Raw genomic sequence first — 23,785 nt, forward strand, 5'->3', positions numbered from 1 at the left:
ACTTCCCAGGCAAGAATACTAGAGCAGGTTGCCTTTTCCTACTCAAAGGGATCTTCCCAACCCAGGGATGGAACTCGTGTCTACTGCATCTCCTGCACTGGCAGGCAGATTCTTTACCACTGAGCCACCTGGGAAGACAAGACTATGTAGTAGCCAGTCTCTAAGATGGACCCCAAGGATCCTCCCTCCTGATACTGAAAACCTTGCTTACCTGCCTCCAACAATATATCAGGTATAGTCTGCATGCCAAATAGAATACAACAGAAATAAAGAAATGACAGCTTCTGACTCTGAAGACCATAGATCAAAAAAGCCACTGAAGTTTCCTGCTTTCTTGCTCATTCTCTCTTTCTCAAATTATTCACACTGGGGAAAAGTCAGCTACAGTTGTTTGAGAAGTCACATGGAGAGGTCCCTGTCACAGGGAACTGAGTTCTCCTGCCAATAGCTATACGAGTGACTTGGAAGTGAAGCCTTCCGCCCCAGTCAGGTTTCCAGATGACTGCAACTTCAGCAAAAACTTGATTGAAACTTCACAAGTGCTCCTAAACTAGAACCCAGGTAGCCTGCTCCTGGAGTCCTAGTCTTCAGAAACTGTGCTAGATATTTAATGTTTAATGTTTTAAATTGCCAAGTTTTGGAGTAATTTTTTATACAGACTGGATAACTAATATTGATGTTGGTATTTGGATGTGGGAGTGGTCTAACAAATATCTAAAAAATTGGTAGTGGCTTTGGAACCAGGAAGTGTTAGAAGCTGGAACGATATGAAGAGTTTTAGTGAGGAAACTGTCGGCCAGACATCATGGATTTTGAGAAGGCTTCCTGTGATGGGATAAAGGGGCATGAGGATAATACTGGAAAACAGGAAGGAAGATCCTAGTTATGTGGTAGCTAAAAGTTTAGCAAAATTTTCATCTACAATAATGTCCTGAATATTCATTGAAAGGACTGATGATGAAGCTGAAACTCCAATACTTTGTCCACCTTGATGAGAAGAACTGACGCATTGGAAAAGACCCTGATGCTGGGAAAGATTGAAGGCAGGAGGAGAAGGGGACGACAGAGGATGAGATGGTCGGATGGCATCACCGACTCAATGGACATGGGTTTGAGTAAGCTCCAGGAGCTGGTGATAGGGAAGCCTGGCATGCTGCAGTTCATGGGGCCACAAAGAGTTCGACACAACTGAGTGACTGAACTGAACCGAACTGAATATGAAAAGTAGGAAACACGCTTATTGAACTAAATGACCGAGTAGGGAGATTCTTGGACACGATGTTTTTCTCCTTGTTGCTTCTAGTAAATGAAAAAGAAAAGTGGTAAACAAAAGCAAAAACTGTTATATGTGAAAAGGCTAGGATGTGATTGCTTTAAAATTACTAAGCCTCTGAAGATAGCAAAGGATGCTAAAATTAAGAAGTTATTTATTAATTAAAAAATTAAACATTCCTTGGGATTTCCCTCGGGGTCCATTGCTTAGGACTTCGCCTTCCAATGCAGAGGGTACACATTCCATCTTTGGTCAAGGAGCTGAGATCCCACATGCCTGGCAGCCAATAAACCAAAACGAAAAAACAGAAACAAATTCAATAAAGACTTTTAAAATGGTTCACATAAAAAAAATCTTAAAAAAAATATTAAGCAATCCAGGCTACTTCCAGGAAAACTAAAGATGTAACAAATACTGTAACAGAAAAATATTTTGGTAAGATTCAGATAGATTGAAGTTGATGTCTCCAGGTATGTCTGGAGGCAGAAGACCCTCCAGAGACATAGGGTTTCTGGGATAATTAAGAGTGCTGTACATTAGCATCACCCAGCATTGGACAGAGACCCACAGAAGAGAAAGGGTTATTACAAAGGCATTTGTTACAGTAGATTTTGTCTAATGAACTCCAAGAAGATTCACAGGGGACCCAAAAATTTTTTAAGAGGATTATATCAGTAGAAACAATGTCAGCTTGGAGCAAAAGGGACAGAAAGAGGGCAAAGTGAAACACCTTCATACTCTAAGACTCCACTAGGAGGAAATAGGCTGATAAGACAGCTTACCTGTTAATACGCACTGTTTCTCATGGAAAAGGAAGAGTGGCTTGGTGTAACCAAGAGCCTGGAAGACAAACTCAAAAGCCATGGAAAATAACTCCTGAAGAGGAGTAGGACTGACTGATTTATAACAACAACAACAAAAACTTTCAATATTTTCTCAGCAGGATCTGAGAGCTTCCAGGAACCATGACTCCTGTGTGCCACTCATGTCTCCCTTTTTGAAAAAGGATGTGAGTAGTATATGTAGACATTCTTGTATGTTTATGTTGGATGTATGAGGGCAGATAACTAGTTTCATTAGTTTATGACTTCAAATGGAAAGGAACTAAACTTCAGGATTTCAACACAAAATTATATCCGAGGATCCTTATTGACAGCTGGACTTTAGTTAGATGACCAGATTATGTACGTCAAGCAGACACTATAATGGAATGAAGCTTTGAGGGGCCTTGAATGTGTCTGTGCGTTTTGATATAGGAGTGATATGAATCCCTGGATCCAGACAGAAACATATTAATAACATAGTCTTTACTGATCCCCACCTCCTAGTACTCATGTCCTTGCATATTCCCTACCTGCTTTATATTGTAGATACTCTGTGTGTACAATGGAATACAACAGAAGAGGCGCTGTGAAACTTTGGACACTGTAGGTCAGAAAAATTGAATATATGTTCTCTCTCTTCCTTCCTCTCTCTCTCTTTCTCTTTTTCCACTACAGGAAACCACCTACGATGTTACGAGCAATGCTATGGAATCAATATTTGGATGAGATTCTCTAGTCCATGCCAAGCCTCTACATGACTGCAGTCCTACCTGATAGCTTGACTGAAATCTCATGACACACCACGGATCAAAAATATTCACTTAACCTGTTCCAGGATCTGTGCTCCTCAGAAACTGCAGGTGAAAAAATGTTGATTCAGGTGGATAACTTGGGAGTACTTTATTAGACAAAGATAAATAATTAATACACCACTTATGCAAAGCAATGATGTGCAGGACAGCTGGTCTAAGCATCAAGCTGTCTTATTATTTCACCAGCTAAAAAATAAAGCAGAAGATGGTGGGTTCCATTATAACCACTGAGCAGCAGTAGCATCGAAACATGGCTTTTCTGTATGGTTTGTACTCAGTTATTCCTGATAAAACCTTAACAGAGTGAGATGTGCTGCGATTTATTGCCCACTTGGTAAGTCAACTGTTTCCATCACTCTTGTGTTACAGCCCATACTTCACCCACATAGAATGACTTGTATTTCCCCAGTGTGTCATATTTTTTATATGCTTGCATCGGATTTTCCCTTTGTCCTGTTGTCTTATTGTCCAGCTAACAAACTCCTTCTCATCCTTCCTCAAATATGTCCTCTTCTGTAATGCCTTCCATAATGCTTTCGAGAAAATTGGCTCATTCTTTTGCCTGCTAATGCACCTTGAATATAATTCTTCCTGATGTCTATAATACTACAATATCTCTTTATTCCCAGTGCTTCCTAGACTGCCATACATGGAATAGGTGTTATTAATAAATATTCTCTGGCTTAAGGAAAGAATGAAAAGATGAGAAAGCCCTCTCAGGAGACCTGTTGAATAGGAAATACAAAATAAAAAATAAACGTAAGTTCTAGAATAAAGAGATGCAATATGCAATTAAGAAGTGACAATTTTATTATAGTGTTCCTAAATGTATCGTTACTTTAAAATAGAAATATCTAACATATCACCAAGACAGATCCCTTGATTTAATATAGAAGCAAATTTTAATTTTTGTAGGAAAAAAAGCTGTGTTTTCTACTCGAGATGAATGACTGAACTAGTTGAATCTGATAGTTGTAAAACTCTGTGTGTGCACACACACTCAGTCATGTCCAACTCTTTGCAACCCCATGGACTATAGCCTATCAAGGTCCTCTGTTCATGGAATTTTCCAGGTGCAAATACTGGAATGGGCTGCTATTTCCTTCTCCAAGGAGATCTTCCCAACCCAGGGATCAAACCTGAGTCTCTTGTGTCTGCTGCATTGGCAGGCAGATTCTTTACCAATGCACCCCCTGGGAAGCACATAAAACAGCTATATCCCACTTATATTCCCAGAGATCATAAATTATGTTTCAAGACTGGCACATCTAGCAATGGTAAAAGAGATGCCAAGCAACTGGACTCGGCCAAACTGAACCGCAGATTCCAGGACCCTTTATAAAACAGCAGGGTCAGTGAGAGTTTCCGTTGACTTAGGGACATGTTTCTAAACACCTAGCACATACTTGAGCTTAAGAGTGGGCACGGACCCTGCCCATGAACTTCCTACAACAGAATACAAAAAGTAAGGAAACTTGGCAAGTGACTCATAGAATGATGGGTAAGACACCATAAGAGATGTAACACACAGAAATTGAAAAGAGGGAACTAGGAATGTTGAAAGAATGGTAGCTCTTAAAGGGCATGATGGAGAATGTGGGTCTGAAAGAGGTTTTGAAGTACAGTTACACACCAGTGTATTCTATTACTCATTCAATGATTCTAAGAAACAGTATAACAAAGGATTGAGAGCATCACAGTGAGAGCCAGAGAGAACAGATCTGAAATTGTTCTTTTCCTTCTTGCTAATTATATGACCTTGAATATATGAACTTACCTTTCTGGGTCTCAACTTTATTGCATGTAAAATGAGGTCAAATAAAACTGTACGTAGAATAGTCAGAAAGATTATGTAAGGGAATCTATAGAAAAAAATATTATACAACCTAGCATATGTGCAGTTACAAACGCACTGAAATAATTATTACTGCTCTTATTATAGCTATTAATATTAATATTAGTAGTTCTGTAGCTACCTGAGAGCCACAAAGGTGAACTTGTCCCTTTTCTCCTTCATACTGCTGTGATGGATGCCGATATGATGCCTGAAGTTGGAGCAATCTCCATGTGATGATGAGAAAAGGTCAAGAGCATGATACAGCAGTAGAAATGTTGACACTGTTTTCATTGGGCCTTTGGATCATGCCATTGGCATCTTTATTTTATTTATTTATTTATGACCATGCTGGGCCTTGGTGCTGCATGGCTTTCCTCTGGTTGTGGAGAGCAGGGCAGCTCTCTAGCTGTGGGGCGTCTGCTCCTCACTGCCTTGGCTTCTCTTGTCGTGGAGCAGGGCTCCAGGCGCGTGGGCTTCAGTCGTTGTGGCTCCTGGGCTCTAGAGCACAGGCTCAGAAACTGTGGCTCACAGGCTTAGCTCCTCTGCGGTGTATGGGATCCTCCCAACCCAGGGATCAAACCCGCATCTTCTATACTGCCAGGTGGATTCTTTACCACTGAGCCAGCAGCGAAGTCCCGACATCAGCATCTTACTGTAAGATGGTTGTTATAGGAGAGTCATAATTTATGTATTTTAAGTCACTAGTTAATAAATTTTATTTGTATCCCCAAGCACTGCTGGCTGATCTATTAACCATCCAGCAAAGCCCTTCTGGAATGATTATGATGTGGGAGACACTACATGGCATGATGATGTTGGTAGGTGAAAGCAGGCCCCTTTGTTCTAGAAAGCAATACTATCCTGCAAAGTCTCACTAGATTCCAGGTTGGGAGGAAAGAGGACCGCTGCCGTCTGGATTCAGACTGCAGGCCCTTCCTTCCCCTTTGTGTTATCTCTGTGCCTATGTCGGAATCTGAGTTTCCTCATTGGCAGAATGGAAATAAATAATGAAGACTTTATCAAGCTGTCATGAGGAATAGATATGATAACATATGAAAATTTTCTTCCATAGTGCCTGGCAATAGAAATCATCATCAACTTGTAGTTATTCATGTTTTTATAGCGTCATATTACCATTTCCTAATGGATTTTCTTGAAAAATTCCCCAAGTATGTAATATGTAAGCAACTAGGCTCCTAATTTGAAGTATCATTATAAATTCCTCCTGGTCCAAGACCCAACTATTCTTATTTTTGATCTGTTTCTCTTATCCCCAGTCCCACCCGCCAACCAGTCAGAGCCCAGCTTAAAGGCCAGTTTATTGAACTGAACATTTCCAAAGTACCTTTATGTATATGGTAAAGAATATGGGCTTCCCTGTGGCTCAGAGGTTAAAGCGTCTGCCTCCAATGCGGGAAACCGGGGTTCGATCCCTGGGTTGGGAAGATCCCCTGGAGAAGGAAATGGCAACCCACTCCAGTATTCTTGCCTGAAGAATCCCATGGACGGAGGAGCTTGGTAGGCTACAGTCCATGGGGTCGCAAAGAGTTGGACACGACTGAGTGACTTCACTTTCACTTTCATGGTAAAGAATCTGCCTGCAGTGCAAGAGACCCAGGTTCAATCCCTAGGTTGAGAAGATGCCCTGTAGAAGGGAATCGCTACCCGCTCCACTATTCTTGCTTGGATAATTTCATGGACAGAGTGGCCTGGTAGGCTACAGTCCATGGGGTCACAAAGAGACATGCCTATCACTTTTTCTTTCACAAGAGCACCACTATTCCTTTACATATTTGAGGCTGCTCCCATGATACAAATGTGAGACTCCTGAGAGTTTTTGTTAAGTGATTATATCATACTAATTATCCTTGGAGGTTAAAATTTCTAAAAGTTAAATAGGAACCTCAGATTTTCTTTGAAATATACATTTACTTCCTGGGCATAATGAAGAGAAGTTTGCAAACTGTGTGAGAGTTGCATTAGAAGAGCTCATTTTGATTATGTTTTAAATGGTGATAATAAGGAAACATCCTAACTAATGGCTCCATTAGCATATTTCTTGGAATCGTGTTAGCACTATGTGACAGGGTTGAATCTAAATTAGTGAGTAATTTAGAGATAAAAAGTTGCTGCTCTAACTACAATTATATCTGCAAGTTCTTGAAATTATGGAGTAGAACACTTTTTAAGGTCATAGACACCTTAAAAACTTCGGGTGACCTATCTGATCCTATACTGATTCTATTTCCCATGGGATTTTGAGAAAAATTAAGTAGTATCTCCAAGCCTCACTGTTCATTTGTAAAATGCTAATGATCATTATATTCACTGAATGGAGTTGTGAGAATTGGATAAAACCATGAATGGAAAAATGCACTGAAAGTCATCCACGGGTTACAGGTATAATCTAGACATCAGACTCTCCTTTCTTCTCAATACCTGGGTTGGATCAGCCTGAGTCCCCCTGTTGCATACCATATTTTCTCTCCAGTATTTCTGAAATCCCGAGGGAGGTCAGTTCTCACAGTCATATTTCATCTTGGCCTTCATTTCTGTTCAATACTGTTCTCTGTGTGAATCTCAGGATTTTTCTCTTTGTTGCTGTTCAGTGTCAATTCAAACAAAGCAAAGCGCATCCTCCTGATTTTCTTCTGTAAAAATTTAGTTCTTACTAGACCCCACTGCCACACTCTGCTCTATATCTCAGGTTTGTATAATCATATCATTAAACATCCATTAATGTACTCTGCCAAACAACTGGACTGCCTCCGCCCTTGGTTTCTCTTTCCCACTTTGCCACCTGAGAGTATTTATGTCACTGCTGCTTACCTCCCCATCCTCTCCACACACGTGATTATTGTGTTTGTTTTTTATGTCTTTTTAGCATTTTGAGTAAAGGAAATGTAGTTCTGTATGTTTTTAATTACCTAATGAATAGGCAAGTTGAGTTGCTCTTAAGAATCCATCTAGGACTGAAAAGACCCATCTTATCTTGACCGCCTGTTTGATCTTAGTTATAAGTTGAACAGCCTGACCTACTTTACAAGGGCAGGCCATTTGTTTAAGGAAGATAGTATTTATTTTCAAAGCGTATATGCTCTCATTCTGGCCTTAATATGCTCATCTATCTGAAGAGAGAAAGAATATTTTATCTGTCTAATATGGTGCTTGTGATGAGTAAATTAGAAAATCAGTATTGATATATTTTGCAAAATGTAAAATCTAATACATGGGCAAAATTGAATTGAAACATGGCACAGTAAACAAAACATGGACCCTAAAATTAATAGACCTGTTAAGTGACCTTAATGAGTCTTTCGACCTGCCTTTACTTCACTGACTCTTAAAAACATTGTTGCTGTTGTTCAGTTGCTAAGTCCTGTGTGACTCTTTGTGACCCCATGGACTACAGCATGCCAGGCACCTCTGTCCTCCGCTATCTCCCTGAGCTTGCTCAGATTCGTGTCCACTGAGTCAGTGATGCCATCCAACCATCTCCTCTTCTGTTGTCCCCTTCCCCTCCTGTCTTCAATCTTTCCCAGCATCAGGGTCTTTCCCAATGAGTCGGCTCTCCTCATCAGGTGGCCAAAGTACTGGAACTTCAGCTTCAACATCAGTCCTACCAATGAATATCCAGGGTTGATTTCCTTTAGGATTGACTGGTTTGACCTTGCTGTCCAAGGGACTCTCAAGAGTCTCCTCCAACCCCACAGTTCGAAAGCATCAATTCTTTGGTGCTCAGCCTTCTTTATGGTCCAACTCTCACATCCATACATGACTACTGGAAAAACCATGGCTTTGACTGTACAGATCTTTGTCTGTAAAGTGATGTCTCTGCTTTTTAATACACATCTAGGTTTGTCATTTTTCCTGAAAAAGAAGAAAATAATAATACTTTTCTGCAGATCTGTTACAAAAATTAAGAGAAAGCTTTGAATTAGTTTCTTTTTTGTTTTTACAGTACAAAAAGAATAGACTAAATGAATTCTATTCATACTCCTTTCTCATATATTTGGCTCTGGGAGTCAAGAATATTATCTTTCTTCTTGCCCAGAATTCTGTTAGCTCTGCTTGAGGGAGACAGGATGGTAAATGTGCTGTAGCTGGCAGGCAGCAGGACCCTGTCCATGAAAAGCACAGAAGAGAGCACAGGTCTTAGGCCTTGTTTGGACCGCGGGTCGGGGGATGATCATCTTAAGGCCATCCTGCTTTCCTTTCATGCAGTTTAGCTTCATTCATTCGGTGTCACTGCCAGCTTGCTGCCTAAAGAGATAAGTAGGTGAGAGGCTTCCTTCGTGGTGCTGCTGACAAAGGAAGAGTTATGTCTGGTTTCTGCTGAGCATAAGATAGAAACGAAATTTGTCACACTACTGCCCCTTTTTAGGAAGACAAACTTTAAAAATTACCATCTGGGTTAACTGCTTTTTGCGATAATATGAAGTCTTACAATAAATAGCAATGAGTATCTATAAGGTACCAGGCACTGGGCTTGTTGCTGGGATTGCAGAGAAAAATCCCACACGGTGATTTGTTCCTGCCTTCATGTAGTTCTCAAATTAGGGGAGAATCTGAGACTCAAGTTTTAATTCTGTATGCTGCTGCTGCTGCTAAGTCGCTTCAGTTGTGTCCGACTCTGTGCGACCCCATAGACGGCAGCCCACCAGGCTCTGCCGTCCCTGGGATTCTCCAGGCAAGAACACTGGACTGGGTTGCCATTTCCTTCTCCAATGCATGAAAGGAAAAGTGAAATCGAAGTCGCTCAGTCGTGTCCAACTCTTAGCGACCCCATGGACTGCAGCCTAGCGGGCACCTCCGTCCATGGGATTTTCCAGGCGAGAGTACTGGAGTGGGGTGCCATTGCCTTCTCCATTAATTCTGTATAGGCTCAGCTTAAGCTGGGGACTCAATATGAACAGATGTTTGCCAGAGAAGGAAAAAAAAAGGTTTGGGTCTTAAGGTCTCTCAGAACACTCAGAAGCCATCGTGTTGCTAATGGGGTGGAATTGAACAGGAATAGAGTAAAGAGGGGCCACTGTAGGGATAGACACTTGTAATGTTATTTAGCAAGAAATGGAATGCTTGTTAATAGGTAAGGGAGCTTCTTGGGGCTTCTCACGTGGCTCAGTGGTGAAGGATCCATTTGCAGTGCAGGAGACAGGGTTCAATCCCTGAGTAAGGAAGATCCCCCAGAGAAGCAATGGCAACCGATGACAGTGTTCTTGACTGGGAAATCCCATGGACAGAGGACCCTGGCGGGCTCTAGTCCATGGACTCACAAAAGAGTCAGACATGACTTAGCAACTAAACAACCGGAGAGTTTATTAGAAAAGTGCTCTCAAATTGTCACTTCAATATGCTACACTCTCCCTTCTTTCCAGGGCATGTCAGTTCTATAGTAGTCCCAGCTCTTATAAAAGCTGTTGCTGAGGCCAACGCTTTCCCCAGTGGATTCACCTCTTGGACTACCTTAATGCTGTATTTGAACTGATCTCGTTGGGGGAAGACCTACGCCCGCAGCGGCGTTCACTCTGCAACCCTCTGCTACCCTCTTCTGGTGAGAGTCTATCACTGCAACTAGCCCTTAAATCCGGGCCAATCTGTCATCTCTAGGTATGGTTCAGATCAGATCAGATAAGATCAGATCAGTTGCTCAGTCGTGTCCGACTCTTTGCGACCCCATGAATCGCAGCACGCCAGGCCTCCCTGTCCATCACCAATTCCCGGAGTTCACTCAGACTCACGTCCAGCGAGTCAGTGATGCCATCCAGCCATCTCATTCTCTGTTGTCCCCTTCTCCTCTTGCCCCCAATCCCTCCCAGCATCAGAGTCTTTTCCAATGAGTCAACTCTTCGCATGAGGTGGCCAAAGTATTGGAGTTTCAGCTTCAGCATCATTCCTTCCAAAGAAATCCCAGAGCTGATCTCCTTCAGAATGGACTGGTTGGATCTCCTTGCAGTCCAAGGGACTCTCAAGAGTCTTCTCCAACACCACAGTTCAAAAGCATCAATTCTTCGGCGCTCAGCCTTTTTCACAGTCCAACTCTCACATCCATACATGACCACAGGAAAAACCATAGCCTTGACTAGACCAACCTTTGTTGGCAAAGTAATGTCTCTGCTTTTGAATATGGTATCTAGGTTGGTCATAACTTTCCTTCCAAGGAGTAAGCGTCTTTTAATTTCATGGCTGCAGTCACCATCTGCAGTGTTTATGGTTGGTAAGGGCCAAATTGCGGAAAATGACATAGGGCAGGACTTCATAGCCAGATCCAGCTCCAGGATTTAGGAAAACAAGCACAACCCAAGAATTTGACATCTGAAGGCGATGGTGAGAGACTTCAGGTGGTGGGCTCAAAGTCATATCAGGCAATGACCCATTCCGTCACTGGCATGCTCCCCTCAAAAGGGTAGACAATACATGAGTAACAAAAAGATTATTTTCCATTAGATCATGTTAGGAAGCATCTTCCATGATACCTTTCCTGGTCATCTGATTTAAAATGATAATCTTCCCACTTCTATTTCTTTTCATGTTTCATTTTTCTCTATAACATTTAGTTATCTAACAGACTATATTTAATAGCTTAATTTTTATTAATTGTCTGTATATGCTGCTAGAACAGCAGGAGATCATGGCCTTTTTGTGTGTGTGTCACTGTTCTGTCTGTAATACTTAGATTGGGGCCCAACACCTATTATTTGCTCCATAAACACTTTCCGAATAAAGAAAAGCACTAGGAATCAGAATCTGATCACTAGATTATAGGTTGGGATGAGAATCTTCCATTACAAATGCAATTAAATCCTTCATTCCTGCTGCTTAGAAGTGAGAACCAGGTAAGGACTGTAGATATGAACTGAATTATCAAAATTAGGCCCAAGATTAGTCTCACTTTCAGTTAGTGTGATTGGTGGGTTTGGCTATCATTCTCAAAGTTTATAAGAATTACCCAGGAGGCTTGTTTAAATGCAGATTCCTGAATCCCAACCCTAGAAGTTATAATTCAGAGGGAATGGATTGTGGTTCAAACATCCGGATTTTAAACAAGCACACCCAAGATATTCTAATGGAGGAAGTCCATTCATGACATTTAAACGGAAAGGGAAAAAAAACATAAAAGCGAGTCCTTCATGATTCAAGATTAAAATCATTCTTAGAGATTGAGGCAGAAAAAGCAATGGTACCCCACTCCAGTACCATTGCCTGGAAAATCTCATGGATGGAGGAGCCTGGTGGGCTGCAGTCCATGGGGTCGCTAAGAGTCGGACACGACTGAGCGAGTTCACTTTCACTTTTCCCTTTCAGGCATTGGAGAAGGAAATGGCAACCCACTCCAGTGTTCTTGCCTGGAGAATCCCAGGGACAGGGAAGCCTGGTGGACTGCTGTCTATGGGGTCGCACAGAGTTGGACAAGACTGAAGCAACTTAGCAGCAGCAGTGGCAATAGAGATTGAGGAAGATCATTCAAGTGGGAATTTTGCTTATGGAATAAAATGGTGGTGGAGACTGGGGACCAGTGAAGCCTGAATGTATCAGAGCATCACTGCAAGCTTGATTTTAGCACTTGCTAAAATGTACTTTCTGCGGTGTTATTCTCAAGAGTTGCATTTTAGTATTCAACGGTGATTTTGATGCTAGGAGTCCGAAAGTCATACTTTGAAAAATACTGGCATGAAAGGAAGAGAAGGGAAATTTGAAAAAAAAAAAAAATACATGCTGATTTCAAGTACTATTCCAAAAGAGCTTTACACAGAGGAAAATATTACGACCATTATTTTACAGGTGAGAAAAATTAGAACTACACATGATATAAGACCCTGCGGTCACATTGATAGGAAAGAGGTGAGCTTTGACTTGAGTAAAAGAATTCTTAAATTCACCAGTGATGGTCCTTTTGCTGCTGTTAGATTTATCTAGTATTTGCAGTGATCATCTTGTAGCACTTATACAGTTTGGCCAACTCTCTATAGTTGTGTGGGCTTCCCAGGCAGTGCTAGTGGTAAAGCACGCACCTGCCAATGCAGGAGATGTAAGAGATGCAGGTTTGATCCCTGGGTCAGGAAGATCCCCTGGAGAAGGGCATGGCAACCCACTCCAGTATCCTCAGCTGGAGAATCCCATGGACAAAGGAGCTTGGCAGGCTATACACAGTCCATAGGGTCACACAGAGTAGGACATGGTTGGAGTGACTTAGCATGCAAGCACACATGTAGTTGTGTAAACCCTGCTACAATCAAGATATAGAATCTTACCACCACCCCAGAAGATCCTCTGGGACCATTTTGCAATTATTTCCCTTCTCTCATCACTGGAAGCCACCTTTCTATTTTCTGTTTCTGAGTTTGACTAATTTCAGTTCAGTTCAGTCACTCAATCTTGTCCAACTCTTTGCAACCCCATGAATTGCAGCACGCCAGGCCTCTCTGTCCATCACCAACTCCCGGAGTTCACTCAAACTTACGTCCATCGAGTCAGTGATGCCATCCAGCCATCTCATCCTCTGTCGTCCCCTTCTCCTCCTGCCCCCAATCCTTCCCAGCATCAGAGTCTTTTCCGATGAGTCAACTCTTCGCATGAGGTGGCCAAAATATTGGAGTTTCAGCTTCAGCGTCAGTCCTTCCAATGTACATCCAGGACTGATCTCCAGAAAGGACTTGGGTCTCCTTGCAGTCCAAGGGACTCTCAAGAGTCTTCTCCAACACCACAGTTCAAAAGCGTCAATTCTTTGGCACTCAGCTTTCTTCACAGCCCAACTCTCACATCCATACATGACCACAGGAAAAACCATAGCCTTGACTAGACGGACCTTTGTTGGCAAAGTAATGACTCTGCTTCTGAATATGCTATCTAGGTTGGCTGTAACTTTTCTTCCAAGGAGTAAGCGTCTTTTAATTTCATGGCTGCAATCACCATCTGCAGTGATTTTGGACCCCCCCCAAAATAAAGTCTGACACTGTTTCCACTGTTTCCCCATCTATTTCCCATGAAGTGATGGGACCAGATGCCATGATCTTCATTTTCTGAATGTTGTGCTTTAAGCCAACTTTTTCACTCGCCTCTTTCACTTTCATCAAGAGGCTTTTGAGTTCCTCTTCACTTTCTGCCATAAAAGTGGTGTCATCTGCATATCTGAGGTTATTGATATTTCTCCCAGCAATCTTGATTCCAGCTTGTGTTTCTTCCAGTCCGGCATTTCTCATGATGTACTCTGCATATAAGTTAAATAAGCAGGGTGACAATATACAGCCTTGATGTACTCCTTTTCCTATTTGGAACCAGTCTATTGTTCCATGTCCAGTTCTAACTGTTGCTTCCTGACCTGCATACAGGTTTCTCAAGAGGCAGGTCAGGTGGTCTGGTATTCCCATCTCTTTCAGAATTTTCCACAATTTATTGTGATCCACACAGTCAAAGGCTTTGGCATAGTCAATAAAGCAGAAATAGATGTTTTTCTGGAACTCTCTTGCTTTTTCCATGATCCAGTGGATGTTGGCAATTTGGTCTCTGGTTCCTCTGCCTTTTCTAAAACCAGCTTGAACATCTGGAAGTTCACAGTCCACGTATTGCTGAAGCCTGGCTTGGAGAATTTTGAGCATTACTTTACTAGCGTGTGAGATAAGTGCAATTGTGTGGTAGTTTGAGCATTCTTTGGCATTTCTTTTCTTTGGGGTTGGAATGAAAACTGACTTTTTCCAGTCCTGTGGCCACTGCTGAGTTTTCCAAATTTGCTGGCATATTGAGTGCAGCACTTTCACAGCATCATCTTTCAGGATTTGGAATAGCTCAACTGGAATTCCATCACCTCCACTAGCTTTGTTCGTAGTGATGCTTTCTAAGGCCCACTTGACTTCACATTCCAGGATGTCTGGCTCTAGGTGAGTGATTGATCACACCATAGTGATTATCTTGGTCATGAAGATCTGTTTTTTTTTTTGTAGAGTTCTTCTGTGTATTCTTGCCACCTCTTCTTAATATCTTCTGCTTCTGTTAGGTCCATACCATTTCTGTTCTTTATCGAGCCCATCTTTGCATGAAATGTTCCCTTGGTATCTCTAATTTTCTTGAAGAGATCTCTAGTCTTTCCCATTCTGTTGTTTTCTTCTATTTCTTTGCATTGATCGCTGACTAATTTAAGTATCTCATATAATTGAATCATGAAATTTTTGTTTTTTAGCCATGGGATTATGTAACTCACCATAATGTCCTTAAGGTTCATCTGTGTTGTGTATATGACAGGATTTCCTTTTTGAAAGCTGAATAGTATTCCATTGTGTATGTGTGTGTTCATATATATGTGTGTATGTGTATCTATATATATTTATTACATCATATTTTCTTTATCCATTCATCCATTGATAGACACTTAGGCTGTTTCCATGTGTTGGCTATTTTAAATAATGCTGCAATAAACATGGATATGCAAATATCTCTTTGAGAATTTTATTTTTATTCTTCTGGATAAATGCCCAGAAGTGGGATTGCTGAATTATATGGTTATTTTTAATTTTTAAAGAACTCTATATAGTGGTTTCTAGACCATCTGCACCACTTTACACTCTCATCAATAGTGCACAAGGATTCTGAATTCTCCACATCTTTACCAGCATTTGTTATTTTATGCTGTGTTTTTTTTTTTTTTTTTTTTTTGTAGTGGCTAACCAAACTGGCATTAGGTGATATTTCATTATGGTTTTGATTTGCATTTCTCTGATGATTAGTGATGTTGAGCATTAAAAAATATTTTTAATGTCTTTCAGCCTACTGGGGGTCCAGCACTCAGTTGCAACCACAGACTGAATCCCGACTCTCGTGCTGTCTCTGTGACTGCCTTCACCCCAGCTCCTCTTGGTACCTTTAATAAATTTAATGGCAATTTTTATATCTTCTTTAAAGAAATAGCTACTTCAGTCCTTCTTACCTTCTCCTGGTAACTTGAAGGGATGTTCTCATCCAGCTGATCACTCAAAAAATTCTTACACAAAATTTCTTCTTTGGAGACCGCAAGGTAGAAACGCCCTTATTGTCTTGCTGGCTTCATAAATATCAGCGTTCGTGCTGTGTGCAGATTGATTCAGAGCTTTTAGACACCTACAGTTTTATGCCAAAAATAAGATGAAATCACTGTTTCCTAGGCAACAATTTCATGGAAAATACATAGTTTTCCTCCAAAAGTGTCTTAAATGGTAAAATTTACTATTTACTATCCTAACGTGTTCACTTTTTAAAGGAACAATTGACAACCAAATGCTTTAGCAGGCATGGATTATTAAATTAGGCGGCTAAACTCTGATCGAGTTCTAACTCATGCACAAGGGCCGGATGACCTTTTCTGTGTAAGCACTACATGGCAGATACCAATGGGGCAGGGTGTAAGGACAGAAGGAAGAATGGAAGAAAGCAGAGAGAAGGACAAGGAGTTGGGGAGGGAGGAAGAATTTACTAATGCATATCTATGGGATTGTTTTGAAGATTAAAGCAAAAGGCTCTTCATGGGACTAGACGCTTACTATACCCTCAGTAAATGGTGACATTGTTATTTTTTATCTTGTTAAACTAAAAACAATTGTTTCCAAGCCAAAAACTTAGGCAAGCACTCAAGTATTAAAAGTATCCAGAAACATGTCCTGCATTGTATCTGAGATGGTATGGTATGTTTGGGTCTAGGCATTGATAGACTGGCACAGACAAATCTGTCCTTTTTGACTTAAATTGACATTAAGATATAAAGATTTGGAGTCTGGATGAATTTCATCCCAATTATTCCAACTATTTAGACCTCCTATCTAGAAGGCTTTATAAGAAATATTTTATATGCATTAACTCTTTACACTCTGACACTCCTAGAGAAGAAACATATCATTGTTAATACTTTAAAGGCATGAAAGAGATGCTCAGAGATTTTAAGTGATCAGATCAAGCTTGCAAGATCTGTTTAAGTCTAGTTTCTAGAATTCAATTTCAGGTCAGCTCCTTGATGTCCAGCTGCACACTAACCTACAGGTCCTTTCTTTTGTCCTTTTTCTAGGGAAGTTGATAAGGCATTTTCATAAATTAGAACTAGCTAAATAATATTTAACAAAATGGTCCTAGACAAATCATGTACGGCTTATCTAGTAGAGTGAGTCAGTACGCACTACCTAATGCTCCATGCTACGAGTAGGACACAAATCAAAATTATAAATTGTTTCGGTAGTACTTTCCCACCAGAGAACCTTCTTTAGAACTAGGTTAATTACACAATAATAAATATATTTCACAGTAATTCATAGTGTTATTATATCAAACCTGAAACCTCCCTGGGTTCATACAGATGCCTTAGAAACACAACTGCTACAGAATAGGTTAATGGCAAATTCTGGGATAGAAACACATCCTGTCCCTTTTTATTCCCTCATCTTAAGTCACTTCAAAAATAAACCTCAGAAAAGAGTGCATTGAAATAAGACACAAATGAACTCATTCAATGAACCGGCACCCAACCTTCAGCTAGTTTTATAAACTGCAAAACTATTATTTCATTTAATTTGTATTCAGTTCAGTTCAGTCGCTCAGTCGTGTCCGACTCTTTGCGACCTCATAGACTGCAGCATGCCAGGCTTCCCTGTTTATCACCAACTTCTGGAGCTTGTTGAAACTCATGTCCATCGAGTCGGTGATGCCATCCAACCACCTCATTCTCTGTCATAGATTTTCTTATTTTGACACACTTATACTCACACATTTTAGAGGGAATAGCTTACAACAAATTTCAGGGAAGTCTTCTTGGTGTATTTTTCAAACAAACAAAACATACATGTTCTCGTCAGTTAAAAACATATTTTCCTCTCTCTTTTCCAGAGTTGAGTGCAATCCTCCTGTAGGCTGATGACATTACATTTATTTTCATTTAAGGGCTGGCTTGGATGGAGACGTTCAACTGGTTCACTGTTTCCCGCTCTCTCCCTTGGCTAACAGATGAGAATGTTTTTGTTTCCTTTGTCAGTTTGGATCCAGACTATTAGCTCGATATTGATAATATGATGCTCTGAGAGGTATCAGCTGATTAGGCTCTGAAACAGAATATGCTTTTGTTGAAAATGGATCAAACATTTATATATCCTTTTAACAGTGTTTTAACCACATTACTGTGGGTGAGGTATAATGCGGTTAGCCACTGATCAAGAGAGGGAAACCAGAACGTGGTTTATAATTCCGTCACTCACAGTCCCCTGGGGGGAACACAGTAGGACAGCCAGTGTCGCCCAGGGGAAGGCAGGAGAGCAGGGAGCTGTGCTTGGTGTCTTTGCTGTGGTTTCCATGGGTAAGCAAGTTTAGGATTAGCTACTTTGAATAATTTCAGCTAACTTTCAGACATAGGCGCTGCCCCTGGTTGTCTGATATCTCGTCTTGGGACAATTAGGGCAGGTACACAGTGACCCGGGGCTTTCCCGGTGGCTCAGCGGTAGAGTCCATCTGCAGTGCAGGGGACTCGGGTTCAGTCCCTGGGTCAGGAAGATCCTCTGGAGAAGGAAATGCAACCCACTCCAGGATTCTTGCCTGAGAAATCCCACAGACAGAGGAGCCTGGCGGGCTGCAGTCCATGGGGTCGCAAAGAACCAAAGACAACTTAGTGACAACAATAACATCAAACAGTGGCCCAGAGCGTGAGAACCTGATGGGAGCTGGTTCGGAGTGTGAACTTAATGGTCCATTGAAAGGAAACTGACTGGCCTTTCATCGGGGCCTCAAGATGGGATCAAGACAGAATTAACAACAACAAAAAAAATCATAGACAAAGGAAAGAATGTAAGCGGTATACCTTGTTTCTATGTTTTGTTATTGCCTCTCAGATCCTTTGGGCTTCCCTAGTGGCTCAGTGGAAAAGAACTTGCCTGACAATGCAGGAAATGCAGGTTCAGTTCTTGGGTGGGGAAGATCCCCTGGAGAAGGAAATGGTAACACACTCCGGTATTTTTGCCTGGGAAATCCCATGGACAGAGGAGCCTGGCAGGCTACAGTCCATAGGGTCGCGAAGAGTCTGACATGACTTAGTGACCGAGCATGCATGCACACTCAGATCCTTCTCTTTTCTTATGGGTTAGATAGAGATTCTCTGCCAGATGTTCAACCATTCATTTCATTTTCCCCCTGAGTATAAAGGAGGAAACTCCAAATTCCCTTATAATTAAGTTGGTCCATTTGACTTAATTCTGGTGAAAAAAATGAAGATAGAATTGAGAACACATTCAGATCTGATCACAAAACCCTCACCTTCCCCCTTTCAACCCCATAGACATTTGGGGACTGTATATTGAAAGTAAGTGGCACAATTAGAAAGTAACTTGGGTCCTAAATTAGTGTGTAGCAGAAAAGACACCATTTCCAGCAGAAAAGAAATCAATCCCCAAATGTCTTGCTGTCACAGCTAACATAAGCAACCAACAAGTCTTTTGAAGTTTTAGGACTTATCTGTTAACTTGCCTATGGATGCTTGGTCATTTTCAGAGCAATGACATTGTTAGATAGGAAATCTTATAGTTCAAATCTCATAGGGTATAAAGTATGATGCTAGTAAGATATGACACTAACACTGTAACATTTCTACATAGTACAATGAACCAAAATTTTTCTCAGTGTTTAGAGAAAAATTTTCTCAGTGCATTTTCTCCCTTGTTACTATTCTCAATGATAATTCCTTGGTTTTGCAAAAGTCACTGTGAGACAGGAATTCTTGAGATATAGGAAAGGTTTTCCTGTGCCTTAGATTAGGAGCATCTAGAAGGCAGAAGGGTTTTGTTGTTGTTGTTGTTCTCTTTTTCTTTTCCTTTTAAATTTTCCACTCTATACCAACGTTTGCTGTTGTTGTTCAGTCACTCAGTTGTGTCTGATTCTTTGTGACCCTACAGACTCCAGACCACCAGGCTTCCCTGTCCTTCACCATCTCCTAGAGTTTGCTCAAACTCATCTCTGTTGAGTCGGTGATGCCATCCAGCCATCTCGTCTTCTGTCATCCCCTTTTCCTCCCACCTTCAATCTTTCCTAGCATCAGGGTCTTTTCCAATGAGAAAGTTCTTCGCATCAGGTGGCCAAAGTATTGGAGCTTCAGCATCAGTCCTTCCAATGAATATTCAGGGTTGATTTCCTTTAGGATTAACTGATTTGATCTTCTTGCAGCCCAAGGGACTCTCAAGAGCCTTCTCCAGCACCACAGTTCAAAGGCATCAATTCTTCAGTGCTTAGCCTTTATGGTACAGTTCTCACATCTGTAGATGACTACTGGAAACTATAGCTTTGACTATACAGACCTATGTTGGCAAAGTAATGTCTCTGCCAACAACTTTCTCTCTCTAACTCACAAAACTGACTGGTCAGCATGGAGTCATGTATATAGTAGTTTTGTATCATATATTTGCATGTTTAATTTTATGGACACTTACTTAGTTATTGTGGTTTGAGCTGTTTAAAGGTCTGTTTTCTGTTTTAGCTAGCCTGACAAGCATACTTGTGGAAAACACTACAAAGAATCACCTATTATTAGATTTTAAAGCATGAGGCTAATAAGCCCTTATTACACATCCCTTGTCATCTGTGGTGCCTACCGCTGCTCCTCAGGGTTACCTTTTAGATTATTTAAAAAAAAAAAAAAAAAAAAAACACCTTGCTTCCAGGAACTATGCCTATAGTTGTAGTTGATTGATCCTGGTAAAGCTAGATGAAGCCTGCAAACTTTCATAATCATTTATGGTTCTGAGAAGCAAAGGAACCCTTGAAGATTATATAACATGCCCATTCCCCAGACTTTAAGGCAGTTTAGGTATGTTTGTGTTGTATGTGATATATATCATGGAAATATAATAAAATCATTTTTTTCTGTTTTTATTTAAATTCTCTAGAGCTCCTTCTCCATTCTTTTTAAAAATCACATGCATTGTTGAAGGAGCAAAGCTGACTAATTCCATTTCTCATTTTTCCTACTAGGGAAACTGAGCCAGCCAAGCAACATTTTTTCCTTCTGCTTCAAATAATTTTTTATTTCTTCCCTTGTACACATCCCCTTATCACTCTGTCCTTTCCAAGTCACATTTTGCTGCTCCTTCAGAAGGTAAAAGTGTTTTTTGAAAAATATCATATCACTCTGCTGTATTCACTGGCTGTCTATACCATTTCTCTAAGATTGACTTGTATCTCTACACCATTTGAATGCTTCTGCCTTTCTCATAGAACTGAGATGGTAGTGTTGTTCAGAATTTGTGTAATGAATGCTTATTGAGTGACTTCAAATCTACTACACAGGAATGTCTTCTGCATCCCTGATTGTGAAAACTGCACAATAAAAGCTGTATGTATGTAAGTTGTCTTGCCACTGCCTTGGGCTGGGAGCTTATGGACTGTGGATACTTGATTTATTTAATTTCTGTACTAGATCTAGAATAATGATGATATACTAATAATATATACAACTAATAATGCAACTATATAATAATATATATCACAATGTATTAACCAGAGTCACACTATTTGTCCTCATGGAGTTTACTCTAGCAGGAGAAACACACATAAATAGATTACAAAACAAAAGCTTATTTAGTTTCTTTGTAAAAAGGGATTTAAAAGTAATGAATAGAGTGTACAGAGTATATAATAGGGGTGCCTGACTTGGTTGGAAGAGTTATGAATGGTTTCCCTGTTGAAGTGATTCTTTAGGCTGAGACCTGAAGGATGAATAGAAATGAGTCAGTAATTATTTTACTTGGCTTCAGTATTAATCACCAAATTGTTAAATGTGATTTAAATTATTTGCTTCCATTTACTTTTTTTTTTTTTTTTTTTTGGATAAACCTATGTAGGGCATCAGATAGTTTTTAACTTAAAAAAAGTTTTTAATTTAAAAAGTCAGGGATGAAAACTAGAATGCTATGCAGGAACATAATGTAAGGACTCTACATATCTTATTCTTTCCAAAGAGCTTTCAACCAAAGACCACGTGTGATTACATGCTGAGTCCTTTTTCTAGTGAATATAAAGGAGAACATAGCAATGTCCATGTTAGCACTACACTTTTTTGGCTGTGCTGTGCTTGTCTTCAAGTTAAGTAGATGAATTCAGTTTTTTTTTTAATTTTAAACAAACAGTTAAGGTTTGTTTTAATTGCACATCGTTCAAATATGACCATATGCATTGCAATTGTTATATCACATTTAAAAAAATGAACCAGTGTTTACAACAGGCATCCTACCTGCATAGGGACTGTTTTGAGATTCAAATAAGAAAATAAACATGAAAGAGATATGAAGAGGGATGAAATACAACGTGCAGGACACATGCTATATTTGTGACATTCTTTCCACCCTTCTGGTTACTTCAAAATACAACTATGAGAACTTAGGAATGGTTCATGAGATTGTTTTAATGAAAGAACAAAGTTAAGATGAATAGAAGAAAACAAAAAAAGGAAGAAGAAAAACCTCCACATAATTATTTTTAAAATTAGCAGTAGATAACTTTGAGGATTACATCAAAATTATGAATTGTGGGACTAAAATGCTCATCTAATACTTAACGCCAATTAACTTTAAAGTGGTTAAAATAATGCATTTTATGTTATATATATTTATCACAATAGAAAAAGTGATTCTACAGTTGATAATATAATAAAGTGTTTGCTCAAATACAATATAGTATTGATGCAAAAATTTTAAATAAACAATAAATAGAACCTAATAGAATAATTAAAGCATGATAAACTATCATCAAATGAAACCTAGTCCAGAATGAAAGAATATTTTATTATTAGGTAATCTATTCATAATTTTATCAAGATTATTTGACAAATCTCCAAACATGTTACAAAAAAGGATCAGAGTTAAGCATCTATTTCTGACAAAGTAGCAATAGATAGAGATGTGTCATGTGTATGAGAAAAGTATTCTTACTAAAACCAGGTGGCTCAGATGGTTAAGCATCTGCCCGCAATGTGGGAGACCCAGGTTTGATCCCTGGGTTGGGAAGATCCCCTGGAGAAGGAAATGGCAACCCACTCCAGTATTCTTGCCTGAAAAATTCCATGGACGGAGGGGCCTGGTAGGCTACAGTCCATGGGGTCACAAAGAGTCAGACACGACTGAGCGACTTCACTTTACTGCCACTATTATGTAGTATCATTTGTGAGTATTGAACAATGCAACTGGACAAAGAATAGAAAACAATTATACACATTAGGAAGTATATAAAATTCTTATTCTTTGTACTTCATATAATTGTTTGCTATAAAAACTAATCACTTTTTCAGAAATTTTTAAAGTCAAATAAAGGTACTCACAAGGGTTCTATCCCTGGGTTGGGAATATCCCGTGGAAGAGGAAATGGTAACCCACTGCAGTATTCTTGCCTGGAAAAATCCCTTAGACGGAGGAGCCTGGCGGGCACGACTGAGCACATTAAACTCTAATGCTGTCTAAAAAGGTACTTACAAAGGATAAGAGAATGTATCAAGCTGAAAGTTAATTTACCAAAACCAGTTAGTATAAAACAAAGTACATAAAGAAAATATAATGAAATATCCCCATTTCACATAAAAATAAAAAGAAAATAAATTTTATATTTTATTTACATATTGAAATATAGTTGATTTACAATATTGTCCTAGTTTCAGGTATATAGTAAATATACATATATATACACATAAATATTTATATATACACATATGTATTTATGTATACTTTTTCAGTTGTTTCCATTATAGACTATTACAACCTACTGAATATAGTTCCCTGTGCTATATCAGTTCAGTTCAGTTCAGTTGCTCAGTCGTGTCTGACTCTTTGTGACCCCAAGGACTGTAGCACGCCAGGTCTCCCTGTCCATCACCAACTCCCGAAGTTTACTCAAACTCACGTCCATTGACTTGGTGATCCCATCCAACCATCTCATCCTCTGTCGTCCCCTTCTCCTCCAGCCTTCAATTTTTCCCAGCATCAGGGTCTTTTCAAATGAGTCAGCTCTTTGCATCAGGTGGCCAAAGTATTGGAGTTTCAGAATCAACATCAGTCCTTCCAATGAA

The 23,785-nt window shown here is 40.0% G+C and overlaps 1 protein-coding gene across 2 annotated transcripts in view; it reads left to right on the forward strand.

Annotated features, from left to right (window-relative positions):
• Window positions 1-23,785, forward strand: part of GRM5 (glutamate metabotropic receptor 5) — a 790,030-nt gene that overhangs the window by 100,669 nt on the left and 665,576 nt on the right. For both annotated transcript variants that reach the window (XM_070783148.1, XM_070783144.1), the window contains one exon: window positions 2,773-2,957. The gene's annotated coding sequence lies outside the window, so the exon portion shown is untranslated. The remainder of the gene's footprint in view (window positions 1-2,772; window positions 2,958-23,785) is intronic.

Source organism: Bos indicus, chromosome 29 (genome assembly GCF_029378745.1).
Source record: "Bos indicus isolate NIAB-ARS_2022 breed Sahiwal x Tharparkar chromosome 29, NIAB-ARS_B.indTharparkar_mat_pri_1.0, whole genome shotgun sequence".
NCBI classification, from domain to species: domain Eukaryota; kingdom Metazoa; phylum Chordata; class Mammalia; order Artiodactyla; family Bovidae; genus Bos; species Bos indicus.